At 44.9% G+C, this 15540-nt stretch overlaps 1 protein-coding gene across 1 annotated transcript in view; it reads right to left on the bottom strand.

Annotated features, from left to right (window-relative positions):
* LOC146445450 (uncharacterized) overlaps positions 1-15540 on the bottom strand; it is a 105879-nt gene that overhangs the window by 71358 nt on the left and 18981 nt on the right. The window lies entirely within an intron of this gene.

The raw sequence follows: 15540 nt of genomic DNA, 5'->3' as shown, positions 1-15540 counted from the left end.
ACAAAAAGAGAGTGTCCCAGGGGTGACTCCACAGAAAAAGCCTGGGGTGACTCCAGAGAAGACTGCCTGCAAAAAGTCTGAGTCATTTGAGGCCTCCTGAAATGTTTTCTCTGGAAGTAAGTCTCTTGCTGAATACCTGAAAATGGGATCTGGGATCCCTAAACATTTTTGAACATAGGGGCTAGAAAGCACTTTCTGTTTTTTAATAGATCATGTCTCTTTGTATTGTCACTGAATTCCTGAAACAATAAAAATGACACAATTAGTAAGCTGATTTTTTTAATGTGTTAATACCACAGAAGAACATATCTTGTTTGTGTTCAGCTAAGTTATGCCACAGAAAACAAGAAAAAGGCAACCCTACAGTGCCTTACTAGTTGTTGTTTGTCCTGTCCAAGGAGAAGGCACACTCATTTCTCTGGCCCTCGGGCTTCTAGTTTGAGCTATTCAACCAATATTTCACCTGGCACCAGCTGTGATGAATTTTGGTTGTAATCAGTAACAGCTGGCATGAAGCCAGCAACACATTTTATATGAGCTGGTAAGGATTTTTGGCCATCAGAGGCCCACGCCACTTGTAGGTCTGCAATCTCCCAGAGCAAGACCAGAGAGGGGCTTTTTGCCACTATTCCATGCAAAAGGCACCAAGGTGTCACCGAATCTGCAGGAAAAACAAAAACTCTCCAACAACATTTTCATGTTAGAGAGTCAAGGCATTACTTTGTTGTTGTTGTTGTTGTTCTGGCCAGGGTGTTGTTCTGGCCAGGATGTACCACAGAAATCATCTCATCCACACATAGCCCGGGTGTGCAGAGAGAATCATTCCTGGATACACAGCTTTTACTCGATTTTTCAGATATTTTGTACAGTAAAAATACATAGGAAAACATTGGGTCAGTGTTCATTGGTCTAAAGTGGAGCAAACACCCAGTATTCAGTTTCTCATTGGATTCGAATCTCCTCGCCTCTGATGCTAATTAGATTCTTCATTCTTCAGTTTTTCTTATCAATCCTTTTTCTGGGCCAGGATGTCTTCAGCCCTGCTGGAGGTGGTCTGGGGTAGCCGTTTGTGATAGCCACCATGTCCTGTTGATAACCATAATGTCCCGGTGGATGTTCTGTTAATAGTCTTTATCTTTCTGGTTATCTTCGGGGTCACTCCCAATCGGTTGATATGCTGAGTTCACCAGACCTCATCTGGTAGAACAATGCCCTGAAAGAAACCTAAAATTTCTTTTCCCGGGGTAAACAAACAAAACTTTTGACTAAAGTTACACAAAATTTTTAACCTGATATATTTTCCAACAAAGGGACCAAGTTTAAATATGTGTAGAGATGTACATGGCCTTACATATTGAAAACATCTCAGGGGAAGAGATATGGGAGTATTACAAACTCACTGCACAGTGAAACCGTGTAGTCAAAGGCAGTGCCCCAAAGTGGCAACAGAAGAACAAATTAAGGTCACAGAAACATCTTTAAATTTGTCATCTGAGAACTTCCAAAGTGCGTTCATTTAAAAATGTATCTATCTTTCTTACACACACATACTTACAGAGTTTCTACATTTACCTCCTGGGTTCTGACTGGAACTGGAAAATTTTCTGTATTAGTACTAATCCCCAAAGAACCTCACTCCAAGCAACCCTCATTAGTCGATAATTCTGTGCTGCCTCTACTTTTTGATGTTTCAACCAGTTCTTAATCCTTCTAACTTCTTAATGGAAGAGTAGTTACACACAGTGGTGTCCTGTGGGAGACCACTTATCTCTCCCTTCAGAGCACTTCCCTGGAATGACATGGAAAAAAGGGCTGGGATCCAGCTCACAGGGATGGGACTGTCCGAAGAAGGGCTACAAAGATAGGGAAAGGCCATGAGGGGAAGCCATATGAGGTGTGCCTGAGGTCATTTGGTCTGTTCAGCCTGAAGAAGACACTGAGGAGAGACCTCATTGCAGTCTACAGCTTCCTTGTTAGGGGAAGTGAAGGGGAAGTGAAGTGTTAGGGGAATTGATCTCTGCTCTGTGGTGACCAGTAGTCACACCTGAGGGAATGGCATAAAGTCGAGTCAGGGAAGTTTAAGTTAGATGTTAGGAAAATATCGAACTCCCAGGCATTACAGCCTGACCCGCTCAAGGGCTGCAGCTGTACCTTTCCTCAGGAAGGCAGATCCATGCCTCCACACATCCCTATGGCACCAGAGGCATAGCATCACCCCCTTGGGCAACAGCAGTGCTGACACTAAGCCTGTGTGAAAAAGAGAAAGGTGAGCTTTTTCCTTCTAACAGTTAAGGTCCTACAGTGGATATACCGCTCTTTCTAGCCCAGACTTTTTTTTATTTCACCTCCTGTGCCTGTTTGGAGCTGGAGTGTGTTAGCAAAGACCTGGCGTGGGGAGCTCTTTCAAGAGATGTCCTTGTGACTGAGGCCTTTGTGTTGTTGCAGTCGTCACGAGGGCTTTCCAAGTCCATGGCAGGCCAGGAAGGTAAGACAGAGACAAAAAGTAGAATCAGCCAGCTATTTTCAAAGGAAGAAGCTACAAAATAGGGGCCAGTTTGAAATTCTGCCTCAGGCAACTTATTAACTAGGTCAGAGGACAAAATCCACAGCTGAAGATTTGAATTCACAGGGGTAGAAACCTTCAATCCCAGTTTTCTGGCACAGGAACCTAGACAGAAAGTGTGGTGGTTTTGATTGGCCCAAACATCAGTAAAGTATTTTTAACATCTAGGAGAAATTTGGACTCCTCAGAAGCTGTTGTGGTAGGCCTGGGGAGGTGTCTGAGGGGTGGGGAGTGGCACAAAGATGGCTCCTGTGTGTCCTGAGTGTAAGTTCTGGAGGTTTTTACATCAAGTCCAGCAGAGCCAATCTCTGATGGCTCTGAAGGTGATGGACATGCTACCAGCCAAGTTTGGGCCAATTGGAGGTGTTGGTTATGCCTTTGTGAAAACATATTTAAGAAGAAATCAAAACAAGCAGGCACGCACTTCTTTCACTTCTTTGTAGCTGGAGGAGGAGGAGGTGGAGGTGAAAATATGTGAAGGGAGAACAGCATGGAGACGTGAAGGTCAGTGAAGAAGGTGAGGGAGAAGGGGCTCCCAGTGCCAGAGCTGAAAACTCTCTGCTAGCCATGGTGAAGACCATGGAGGGGCAGGAGGTCCCCTGCAGCCCATGGAGTCCACAGGAGTGCAGAAATCCACCCACAGCTCACGCCAGAGGAGCAGGTGGATGCCTGGAAAAGACTGTGAACCAGTGGGAGTCTCACCTAAGAGTTAAAACAGCAAAAGGCCTTGACTGGGAGAGAAAGGCCTTGCTCCTGGCATGGAAGCAGCCTGGCCTTGGCTTGGGAGAGTCTGCACAGCACCCTATGGACAAAAAGACTCATGTAGCAGCAAAATTCGGGTGGGATGTTGCTCGTGAGATTGGACCCACGCCAAAGAAGTTCCCAGAGGACTGTCTCTCGTGGGAAGGACTCCTGGCTAAGTAGAGAACCCCCTCTCCCTGACTGGACTGACCAGAAAACACCCCTCACCCTGCCCCCTGTCTGTGCTGTTGGTTTGGAAACAGGGAAGGGGGTTGAGTGGACTGCTTCTTAAGAGGGTGGGGGGTTGAGAGCAGAACTGTCTGGAGAGAAAGAGAGATAAGTAGAGATAAAGAGTATTTGTAGTAGAAGAATTGTAGTGATAAATAGATTTAAGAACCTGCTCTGTGGACTGAGAGAATGCCCCACACCCTGCCCCCTACCCGGCTTGTTGGTTATAAAAGAGGAAAGGGGGTGAATACTACAGGTTCGTAAGAGGGAGGGGGGGAGTGAACAACATAATGTATGAAAAGTTTATTTTTGCCTTGCATTTATCCTCCAATTCTGTTAGGTAATTAAATCACCTTTTTTGCAACTTTAAGGTTGGAGCCTGCTTGCCTTTTTCCTCTTTTGTGCATCCTCCTGGCAATGTCGTATCTAAAACCCATGACAGAATGTTTTGTGTTGTTCTTGCAAAGCCAATACTGTAAGAATTGACTCCGTGGGGTTTAGTTATGGGGGTAAAAATAGGGACAAGAGATCTCTAAAGATGAGTTTTAGAACATGAAGGTTTATTGTGAAATAGAGTGGGGGTGAGAGGCCTGCTGAGTCGCAAGACGCGACTCCAAGCAGGCCAGCAGAGAGAGGAGAGAGAGAGAGAGAGCAGGAAGAGAAGAGCTAAAAGAGAGCGATTTGCCGTTTACAATACAATAAATTGTCTTCTCTGTTGAATATTCAACTCTTCTTTAACCAATCTAAGACAAACTACAAGTCCTACAGCATTTACATACAGCCTATAAGAGTCATCACATTAGCATATAGGGTCTTGTTTCAAACCTTAGAAAAACTGCCTTTTTTGGATTTCTATCAGGCAGGTAAGGTCAGCCCTGGCCCTTGGACTTGCCTGGGCAGAGGGCATTGTTCAATCAGGAAGGGGGATTACCTGCCTTGGCCATACCATTGTTCTCTAGTTACTCTACAACTCGAATCTTGTTTTCATTTTAATCTCGCTCATATTTCCCATATTCTCATCATCTTTTGCAAGGCTATCATATCTGTAAGGCCTTCCTATTTCATCTTCCCCAACATCTCCCCCTCTTCGTTGAACAACTAATATGCTAGACACAGTTTTACTCACTAACTTTTGTACACACTGGAGTGTACAGGGTATTGCTACTAAAACTACAATTACTACTATTAGAATTTTTGGTTGATTTACAGGTAAAGCTTCACTACAGAAACTAAAGCAAAGGAATAAAAGTAACATGCTTTCGCGTAAATGAATAAGGTTCATATATCTTTTTCTTCTTGAGCTGCTTTTTGGCAGAATACTTTTTCTTGATGGTTCTGCTGGCTCAGGTGTGGGTACTTGCTTCTTGCTTTTCAGTTGCAGGGTTGCTGGCTGATGTGAAGGCTTAGGCAGGTTTGGATACATGACACAGCTTTACGTTTTTTGCTGGAATCCACTTGAGGCTTTCACCTGTGGAAAAACATGCAAATCTCTTCCCCCAAGTTACAAGATTGTATGGTGTTTCTATTTGTTCTGATGCTACATTTTCAACTAAAGCTGGGGGGTCAGGTTCTTGTGCAGAGCTAGTCAAAAAATTGTAAACATACAAAACAATGATGTGTGAAAAACAAGCATTAGTTTTGTGTGACTGAGTTTGGTAAAGACAGGTGAGCCAAAGACACAACTTGTTGTTCACATCCTTTAGAACAGATCTTTCAACTATTTTAATAATATTAGTAACGAATGCCGAATCAGTGATTAGGTTGAAAGACTTTGGAAAGAGCTGAAAAGCTCTGCCAACTGCTGCTTGAAGTAAGGTTTTAAGTTTTTGAACATCTTGATTCCAGATTTCTGTATGTTTGTTTTGCGAAATTATTGCTGAATTGCGCATTTGCTTTGACCCATCGGTGAAGATAGTGACTGCATTTAAAGGCTTTTCACTGATCAGAGGTTTCTCTTTGTAGCATAATTTGGCTTTGATTAGTTTGTGTGCTGGATAACGAATAGAGCAAATGTCTGGTAAATCGAGCAAGGTACACAGCAAGTTTTCTGATTGGTGCATTGCCCAGTTAAAGTAAGTTTTGATTATAGGCAGATAACTAATTGCATATTTGTGACCTGCTATTGAGAGAAGATTTGCTCTGCCTTTTATGATTTGAGATATCATTTCTAAAGGTGTGATGAATGTCTTTGGCAACCTGTAAGAGAGAAGAACACATTCAATTATTAACAACAGATCTTTCGTAGTGGAATCACATTGAAAAATGAGACTGCACAGTCTCAGGTCTTTTTCTAATACCGCCAGGAAAAAGAGTTTATCGGGCATACAGAGATATGCCTGTTTGTTTTGTAAGGCATGAATGATTTTTTCTAAGGCGTTGCAAGTTTCAGGAGTGAGAGATATACAGGATCTGATGCTATTGTTTCCTCTCAACAAATTAAAAAGTGGAGCAAGTTCATTCGTAGTGATTTTTAACTCAGGCATGGTGAAAGGATTTAGACTTCGTTCTTCACAAATTTGGCATTTAACTTCATGCAAGTCAGTTAATTGAAAATTATGAAAATAATTCTGGGAGTGTGCTGTACTTGTTAACGCAGGTGTTACAATGCAGCTCCCCTCTCCTCGTTGCAGGGTTTGAGTGTGGGGAGGTTGGATTGGGTGGCTCAGAGACGCTGATTGTTGCACGGGGTTCGCGTGACGTTTCACGGTAGCGGGGATTTGAATATAGAGCGGATTGTCTGGCACAGGGGATGCTGGAGCTGTGGGGACGGTGGTCGGAGCCGCGGCCGGCAGCGCTGGGGTCGTAGGCAGCTGCATAGATACTGAATTGTCGGGCATTGTAATGATAACAGACTGAGCAAGTATCTCCCCCGCGCAAAACAGGAGGGGAGAGGCCAGCCCCGCGGGGGTAGGGGGGGAGGGGGGGTTAGCCGCGATTGTGTCAGTCAGGGAGCGTGCAGCAGCAGGAGCGAGGGGAGGGGCCGCGGTGACCGGGCTGCTCCCGCCGGGGTCTGCCAAGGCTGCAGCCGGACGGGAGCGGGGAGGGGTGCGGGGGGCAGGGATGGGGCGGGTCCTTACGGTGGTAGCAGGGAGAGAGAGGCGGCGCGGGTAGGGGGTGGGGGGGGTCACAGTGTCGGTAACAGTAGAGGGGATTGTGGGGGCGGGGAAGCAGGGTGACACAGCGGTGACGTCGGTGGGCGGACGCGCAGGAGCGGAAGAAGGGGGCAGAGCCGCGCCGACGCCGAGGGAACCAGCAGGCGGAAATGAGGGGTGGGGAAGAGCGGAAGCGATTGGAGACAGCGTGGTGCGCGGCATGTTGGCCGGGGCCATCGGAAACTCGGGTGCCGGGGCGGCGGGGACCGGTGGGGGGGTGTAGAGCGCGGTGCGTGGCGGGCTCCCGGCGGCAGGGGGTAGGGTCGCGAGAGCGGGGGAGTCCGACGCGGGGTGCGCTGCGGGTGTCGTTTTAAAAGTAAAGAATTCTACGAGCGTCCTGCAGGCTGGTATTAGTTCCGCGGTGGAGAGATCGCGGCGCGAAATGTTATTAAAAAGTTTGTTCCCAACTATTTCCCAGAAATCTTTAGTAAAGACGACGGAACGGTCCGCATTTGGAAAATTAATTAAGGTCCAGTCTAAGAGGTTTTTTAGCTCCTGTTTAGGTAAATTATTTAGAGTGGAGCTCAATAGGCGTTTAAGTTGCTTATAGAGATCTCTATCGTGTGCACTATGGGTTTGACCCATGGTGTGTGTGCAGGGGTGCTTACCTGGTGCCGCAGGGGGGTCGTCCTCAGAGCGCCGTCTCGCTCAGGACTGTCAGGGGTCTTTTAAGAGCTTCGGGGTGTGCGTGCTGTGCACGACTTTCCGCGCTCGGGACTCTGCGTCCCAGTTCGGTTAAAGAGCTCCGTTTGTGGTGTTGCGCGGCAACAGCGTTCCGTGCTCGGGGCCTCGTGGGTACGGTGGCGCTCAGAGCTATAGGATGAGCGATGCGTAGCAGCGTCCACCTATGCTCAGCGCACACGGATTCCACGGTAAGGCCCTTTTAAGAGCTCCAGGTTTTTGAGCTGCGCAGCAGCAATCGCCCGTGCTCGACGGTAAATAGGCAAAAGTCCTCTGAGAGCTCCAGCTGATCCGTATTAGGAACGAATTGCTGTGCTCGAGGTGTGCCTGAATATTTTTTTAGAGCTCCAGCGTTTCGTTGCTATAGCAACCACGCCGTGCTCGCGGCACTGTTAAGGTAGCTTTAAATAGGTAAAATAGTTACCATCCACGGAGAAGGGTCTTACAGGGAGAAGCTGGGTCAGTCGTCCAACCACGTTATGGCGCCATCTGTAAGAATTGACTCCGTGGGGTTTAGTTATGGGGGTAAAAATAGGGACAAGAGATCTCTAAAGATGAGTTTTAGAACATGAAGGTTTATTGTGAAATAGAGTGGGGGTGAGAGGCCTGCTGAGTCGCAAGACGCGACTCCAAGCAGGCCAGCAGAGAGAGGAGAGAGAGAGAGAGCAGGAAGAGAAGAGCTAAAAGAGAGCGATTTGCCGTTTACAATACAATAAATTGTGTTCTCTGTTGAATATTCAACTCTTCTTTAACCAATCTAAGACAAACTACAAGTCCTACAGCATTTACATACAGCCTATAAGAGTCATCACATTAGCATATAGGGTCTTGTTTCAAACCTTAGAAAAACTGCCTTTTTTGGATTTCTATCAGGCAGGTAAGGTCAGCCCTGGCCCTTGGACTTGCCTGGGCAGAGGGCATTGTTCAATCAGGAAGGGGGATTACCTGCCTTGGCCATACCATTGTTCTCTAGTTACTCTACAACTCGAATCTTGTTTTCATTTTAATCTCACTCATATTTCCCATATTCTCATCATCTTTTGCAAGGCTATCATATCTGTAAGGCCTTCCTATTTCATCTTCCCCAACACAATACGAGGATTTTGCTGACAATAGCTAGGAAAAAGGTACTTCTCACACCTGAGAATGGCCACAGAAGTACAGGAAATCCTTACAGCAGCAGAGCTCCTGCAGTGCTCTTCTGGACAGGCTAGAGACAGCCTGAAAGAATTTGTTCACCAGTTTTGGAGAAAAGTCTCTTAACTCTTCTTATGCTGGACCATCTTTCCAGTCAGTGTCTGCCCCTACAAATCAAGTGACTTGAGGATTTTGCCCTGCTAATTGAGTTTGTATCTCATAACACAAGTTGGAAAAAAAAAAAAAGTGATAAAAATATTGCACCAGATATAGCAGTCCTATCCCCAGTTAGGAAGGAGCTGTTAGTTACGGCACGCATTAAAACCATTCAATACAAGTGACAAATAACAGTAATAAATCAGCTGACTTGTTTGACACATCCCCACATCCTGGGGTTTTTTTGTGAGCGCTACAAGTATTCATCCTGGAAAAAAGGGCATCTCATTAAAAAGCTCTATCAGCAACTGCAACATATGTTAAATTACTGACACACAATGAAGTCAAAATGGAAAGCCTCATTGAGGGATAGGTCCTTCAGATTTAAATGAGGGCTGTCCACCAGTGATGGGCAACAGGGTCAGACAACCAAGGATGCTTGGGGGAAGAGCTCACAGTGCAAAATGTGATTTATGAAGCACAAATGCCCTGAAAAATTCTCCTTAACTCCAGCATCAAATGAGCCAAAGAAGGCAAGCACCCAGCAGCAGTTCATCTGCAATACAGCCCTGCTCTCAAAGGGTTTTGATTGTATCCATACCTGACAGATTTCAAATGACATGGAGATAAACTAGATGTTATTTTTCTGGATTCCTAAAAGTATCTGATGGTCATGGACACTGAGAAGACAGCCCAGGAAGAAGCCCTGGGCTGGCAATCTGACATGGTTTAGACCCTGGCCATACACTAAGGTACCCACTGCATCTACTCGCTCACCCTCTCCCCTGCCACAACTGGCCAGAGGAGAGGGAAAAGAAAAAAAAGTTAATACACTCAGGGCTCATGAGTTAAGGACTGGCAGATGCTCCAATGACAGAACAGGCTCCTCTTAAAGTTACAAAGTGAAATTTATTACTACAGAAAAAGAGGAGGATAACGAGAAGTAAAAACAAAGACCTCAAAGACACCATATTCACCGCACACCATCCTCCCTGCTTCCCACTAGAAGCACAGCGGGGAGGGCATGGGGGTTTGGTCAGTTCATCATCAGTATCTTCTGCTGCTGCTCCGGGAGAGAAGGCTTTTCCTCTGTGCAACCATGGGGTCCCTCCCATGGGAGGCAGCTCTCCATGAACTCCTCCAGCGTGGGTCCATCTCACGAGCAGCAGTCCGCCCCAACCTGCCACAATGTGAGCTCCCTCCACAGGCAGACAGTCCTCCCAAAACTGCTGCAGTGTGCGTCCCTTGTCCATGGGGTGCAGACCTCAGAGGCCCAGCTGTTCCATTCCAGGAGCAAGGCCTCTCTCTCCACTGGAGCTCCCACTGGACCACAGCCTCCTCCAGGTATCCACCCGCTCCAGCATGGGCACCTACCCACAGTCTGCAAGTGGATCCCTGCATCCCCTGCAGACCCCATGGGCTGCAGGGGGACAACCTCCTCCATCATGGTCCTCACCACAGCCTGCAGAGGACCCTCAGCTCTGGCATCAGGAGCACGTCCTCCCCCACCTTCTCCACTGACCTTCGTGCCTACACATTGTTTTTCTCTCACATATTCTCACCTCCTCCTCCTTCTCCGGCTAAAAAGGAAGTGTCTCCCCCCGTCTTGTTTTGATTTCTTCTTAAGTATATTACTACAGAGGTGTAACCAACATCTCTGATTGGCCCAGCCTTGGCCAGGAGCAAGTCCATCATCTTCAGGACCATCAGGGATTGGCTCTGCTGGACATGGTGAAATGGTGAAAGCTTCAAGAAGCTTCACACAGGAGCACCCCCCCCCCTCCACTAGCAAAAACTGGGCCAAGCAAAACCAACACACAATCCCAACAACCTCCCTGCAACTTCCCAAGTAGGATCTCCCAGCAAGGCTTCCCAACGCTTCAGAGAGGATTGCAGGGCTCTTCAGGTGCCTGTTGAGGCGTCTTTCCTGGACTCACAGATACTCCATCCTTTAAACAACAATCCACAGCTCAGAAACCAAAACAAAGTTGCTTTGTAACTTTCTAAGCTGGAGTGATGCAAACCAGGGCTGTTCTCCTGGCAGTGCACAGCCAGCTCATCTGTAGAGGTTACTGTCCCCACTGGTTAACCAATACTGGGCACAGTCTGCTGTGCAAATGCCACCTGGGAGGACAGCTTGTAAGCAGCTGCTATCAGCCAGCGACTGCAGGGGAGTTGGGTGGGAGACCCCAAACCCCAACTTGCTGAGAGATTCAAAATGTTGGATCCACCCAAGCCCAAATCAGAGCAAATTCTTACTTCTGCAGCTAATGTGAAATAACCTTCCTACGTCATCAAATCCATCCCCTGCTAGCACAGGCAGCCACACCATGAGGCCACTTCATCCTCACAAACTTCCAAAGAAAGGATGACTGGGAAGGGTGTGCGTAACAAGTAAAATTTCCTCTTTTGCAATGGAATTTTAATGCAAAATAAATTACAGTAGGAGATGGTGACAAAGTAAGCTTACCTAATACAGACATTAAATGCCATTAAATGACATTAGATCCCCTCCTAATCTCATCACGTTGTCTCAATGTAGCATGTTATTTGAGACACAAAGCAGACGTGCCACTATATTTGCAGTACCCCTGTCATTAGCAATTCTGAAAGTGTTACTGTCAAGCTGACATTTGATTACATTTCTGGATTTATGCTAACTCAATCATTATGTTTTTTTCAGCAATTGTGAAGGTTTGGGAACAAAGATGAATTGTGCTTTACTTCAGACAATTTTAAATGTTGTTGAAAATGAAGAATTGGGACCATAACTTTTAATTCAACCCACATGCCTTGAAGCCCTCTTCTTTTGCTCTTCAGTGGAATTTAGTATCACTTTATCCCTATAAGGAGCCACTGGAGGAAAGCAGTGCAAGGTAAGCAGGCTGGTAATCTTGTTATCCATTTTCATAATTTCATTTTATGTAAACAGGCAATTTATTTCCAAGCCAAACACAGGGTTACTGCTGTGGACTACACAAACAATATTAGCTTTCAGCCATGCAAATATATTAGCTACCATGGGACACAGCTTCATCACGGTCTTTGGGGACTAGGACCACACAGCATAGCAAGGGGTTATCACACTGCAGTGAGGGAAACGCCCTGGCCCATAGCAGGGATGTTGGCAAACAGAAAGGTAGACAAAAATACTCATCTTAAAAGAATGCAACATTTGCACATGGCAGAATATGTTCGTAGGTAGGTTAATAATGACTTAAATTAGAATCACACGAAGGCCTCTCAGTCAGAGCTGAGACCATTTTTGTGCTGGACATGGCACACAAGGACTCTCACACAGAAGTCTGCTCCATCCCAAGAGGTTTTCATCTGAATATCATTATCTATGTGTGGCTAGCACAGGTTTTTCCCATGAGAAGTTTTCTTGTGTTTTGTAAATAAAGATAAAGTTTGGATGTTGTTGGAACAGTGTCCCAGAACTTGGGCAGTGCAGGCCTGGCCAATCAGGCCTGGGGGAAGGCTTCTGACTGACCAATCTGGGTGACTTTTGAGAACTCTATATACGTGATGAAATCAAAACAATAAAGGTCATTCCTTCTTGCCACTGAGAACTGGTGCCTTCATTACTCTGCTAGCTGCTCAACAGCGACATCTATGGCATATTCAATGTCTATATTCAGAACATAATCCTACACAAGTGGAAAGCAATGATTACACAAAAGATGTATTCTAAGTACAAATTATTGCACTACCAAAATTCTTATTAGTGTTCCAGGAATATCTATAAGATTCCAAGAGATATATTTCAACAAAGTCTGGCACAAAATACTGTTGGAGTTGCCTCAGTCCCAAAAATGAAAAGTGATGTGTTAAAATTATGCTGACTGCTTGTTTTCTTTCCTCTTAGTTTACATTTCCGAAGCAGCAGATGAGGAGAGGCCCAAAAGTTTGGGGACTTGAAGAATTTGATCCAAACAAAATAATTAAGAGCTACTGTCATGTATCATTTATACACCATCATACTATAAGTGCTACTTATACATAAGTAATTAATTTTGTATCTCTCCACTGCTTGTCTTCCATTGCAGAATTCTCCTCAGTCTGCTATCAGAGTATTTCTGCTTCTCTTTCTCCCCAGATCTATTGCACAGGCATCAGCGCAGCACTCCACACTACTCACCTGACCCCACCAGTCACAGTCCTGGCCAGCACGGAGCATTCCTGGAAAAAGAGGTCTTACAGGCTCCACAGCACAGAGAACTCCCAACCCTGAGTGCTTCAACAGATACCAGAATAGGATCATAATGCCAGCCAGTACCTGAGTGGCTTTAGTGCTGTAGGAAAATGATAAAGCAGAATTTTGGAAGAAAATACATTATAATATAATAATTCCATATACACATACACACGTTTATACATACATGTGAATACATACATGCATCGTGTAGTGAAGATAACAAGCAGCAGCTGCAATCCCCTGCCCTCTCCTTGACAACATTCCTGTTCTCTGCAGTTTACATTGCCTTGCCTTGAGGGCTGGAAACTGCACTGGAGGGGTACTCTGTCCTCTGAAGTGCAAGGCATCTGCTGGTGAAGCTGGTGCATCCCCATCAACAGAGGGACATGCCACTCTCCAAGGCTGACTGCTTCCCTCCTGTTCCAAACAATTACTTCTGATCTCCTTTTACCGGGGGATAAGGAAGAAGCACCAGTGGTGAGCAGACAGAAGGGACACTGCTTACGTCCAGGCTCTCTCTTACCCTGCTACTGGAAGGAAAAACTCAAATGCACAGGCACAACAGGAGTAAGCAGTACACAGTATCAAGACTAAAACTGCTGATAACAGGATAGCATAAGCACACACATTTGAGGCTGCATTTCAGGTATTACTCCTAGTTTACTAACACTGGTGCCCTATGGCTGCTCAGTAGCTGGAGATAGCTACCAGGCAGAAGCACCCTAATTATATCTTCATTAGATCATCTTGACCGTGGACTATACAAAGGACTGGAGAAGATAGTTTGCACAGTCCCTTTACACTCCATTAGCAGTACAGCAAGTCCACAAGGCACCTAAAGATATGGTTCAGTGCATCTTAGCCAATGAACAGGTATTTCAACAATAGCTGCAGATCCTCAGTACTGCTTGTGCCAAAGCGTAACACATGCCTCAATAAAGAGAGAGAACATTCTCTGTTTAATTCTGTTTAATGCTGGAACATTCAGCATTAAACCAAGTCTCCCTTGGGAGTGAAAGGAATTACTCCATGTAATGATAGCCATAAAAATCTCTTATCTGTGTGGATGAGCCAACAGAGGAGATAAAGTGATGACAATATGCCGGCCCAGTTTGTGGTATTACTGGCTCTCCATCCCATACTAAATGCTTATGTACAGAGAAGGTCCCAGGAGCAATCTTGTATTTCACTGAAAATAATTCATGACAGGAACAAACAAAAATGGTCTTTATGATAGCAGAAGGGATTCTGAGAGCAAACATCACAACTTTTTTCTTCTTTAAATAGAGAAAAATCATTACGAAAACTTCGTTGGATTTCTAAAGATTATATTAATTATGAAATTTCTACCCAGTTGTGGTTATAAATCTCAAAGGAAATTATGGCTGCCCTGTGAATTAATAGTTCATTTCCTTTCATTTTTAATGATTTGCTTTTACATGCCAAACTTTGTTTCTGTCCCTCCAAGAGGTGCATTAAGATTAGAATGAGAGGTTCTCTTTCTAGGATACTACTCTTCAAACAGTAAATAAGTACTACAGGTCTTATTTGGATTAGCTGTAATTACACTGTGAACAGCATCAGATGGCCCTCTTACAGAACTTCGGATCAAGAACTATCTTCATTAATAACCCTGCTCCAAGTTAGTGTGATATTGCTTACTACAGAGCCACGGATAAAAAATGCAAACAGACTAATCCTCTGAGAATCTTGCAGGCTCAGTGAAAACTCCAAATTAGCCAATAAAACAGAAATTCCCCAGCTGGGAGTAGGGAAGGCATGTGTAGGGAGTGGATAAGTCAGGTGAAGTGGGATTTGTCCTGTGTATCTCCAGACCTTCCAGGACTCACACACCTTAATAAGCAGTGCTTGACCCAGGAGCAAAGAAGCCTGAAGTGGCAGTGAGTGTGAAAGGTACCATGGTGATCAAAAAAGAAAGAAAAAATAAGTTTTTTTCCTAATACTTGGATTCCACAAGGTATTTCAGCTTGCAACTTGTCCCATCTGAGCTAGGTGCACAAAATCCCCACTGAAATAATTTGCTTATTGATTTCAACAGGATGAAGACTATATCCATTATAGCTACTTACCACCTTGAAGTTACAAATGCATTTAACTAGTTCTCTGAACTGGTGCTGAGCTATTTGAGACTGACACTATTTGAATTGTCTCAAAAGCTCAGGATGTACAGAGGACTGAACAAAGTTACAGATTCTTAACAAATTCATCAGTGGACCTTTCACCCACCTGAAAAAGGGAAAGGTGTGTGAGTGGGTATAAAATAGCAGAAAGAAGGCAAAATTTTTATGAAGAAAGGAAAATCCTCTTGTGATCAACATAATCCCCAGGCTTTATGTCACTCTTACTAAGTGTTATGAAAACATTTATCTTTTACATAGCTGAATCTTATGGTAAAATCCTGCAGGCCTCCAAAAGAGACCACTGCAAATGAGTAACAAAAAATATCCCTCTTTTCCCTATATTTGAAAAATATTTTCAAAATAGTGCAGTATAAGCAAGCTAATTTCACTGAATTCCTTAAGAATGTTTACCTTTTCCCCTTAGGGTTTTCTGTAAGCCATGGAGCATTTCATTGATTTATACCTTAATGCTTCTATTTTCAGGCCAAATTCTAACAATCTAAAAATTAACAATAAATGATGAAAAACAGATGGTCCACAGAG

This window comes from Lichenostomus cassidix, chromosome 1 (genome assembly GCF_008360975.1).
Source record: "Lichenostomus cassidix isolate B80296 chromosome 1, HeHo_3.0, whole genome shotgun sequence".
Lineage (NCBI taxonomy): Eukaryota > Metazoa > Chordata > Aves > Passeriformes > Meliphagidae > Lichenostomus > Lichenostomus cassidix.
The sequence above is the reverse complement of the archived record's forward strand: the minus strand, read 5'-3'. Positions and strand labels throughout refer to the sequence as shown.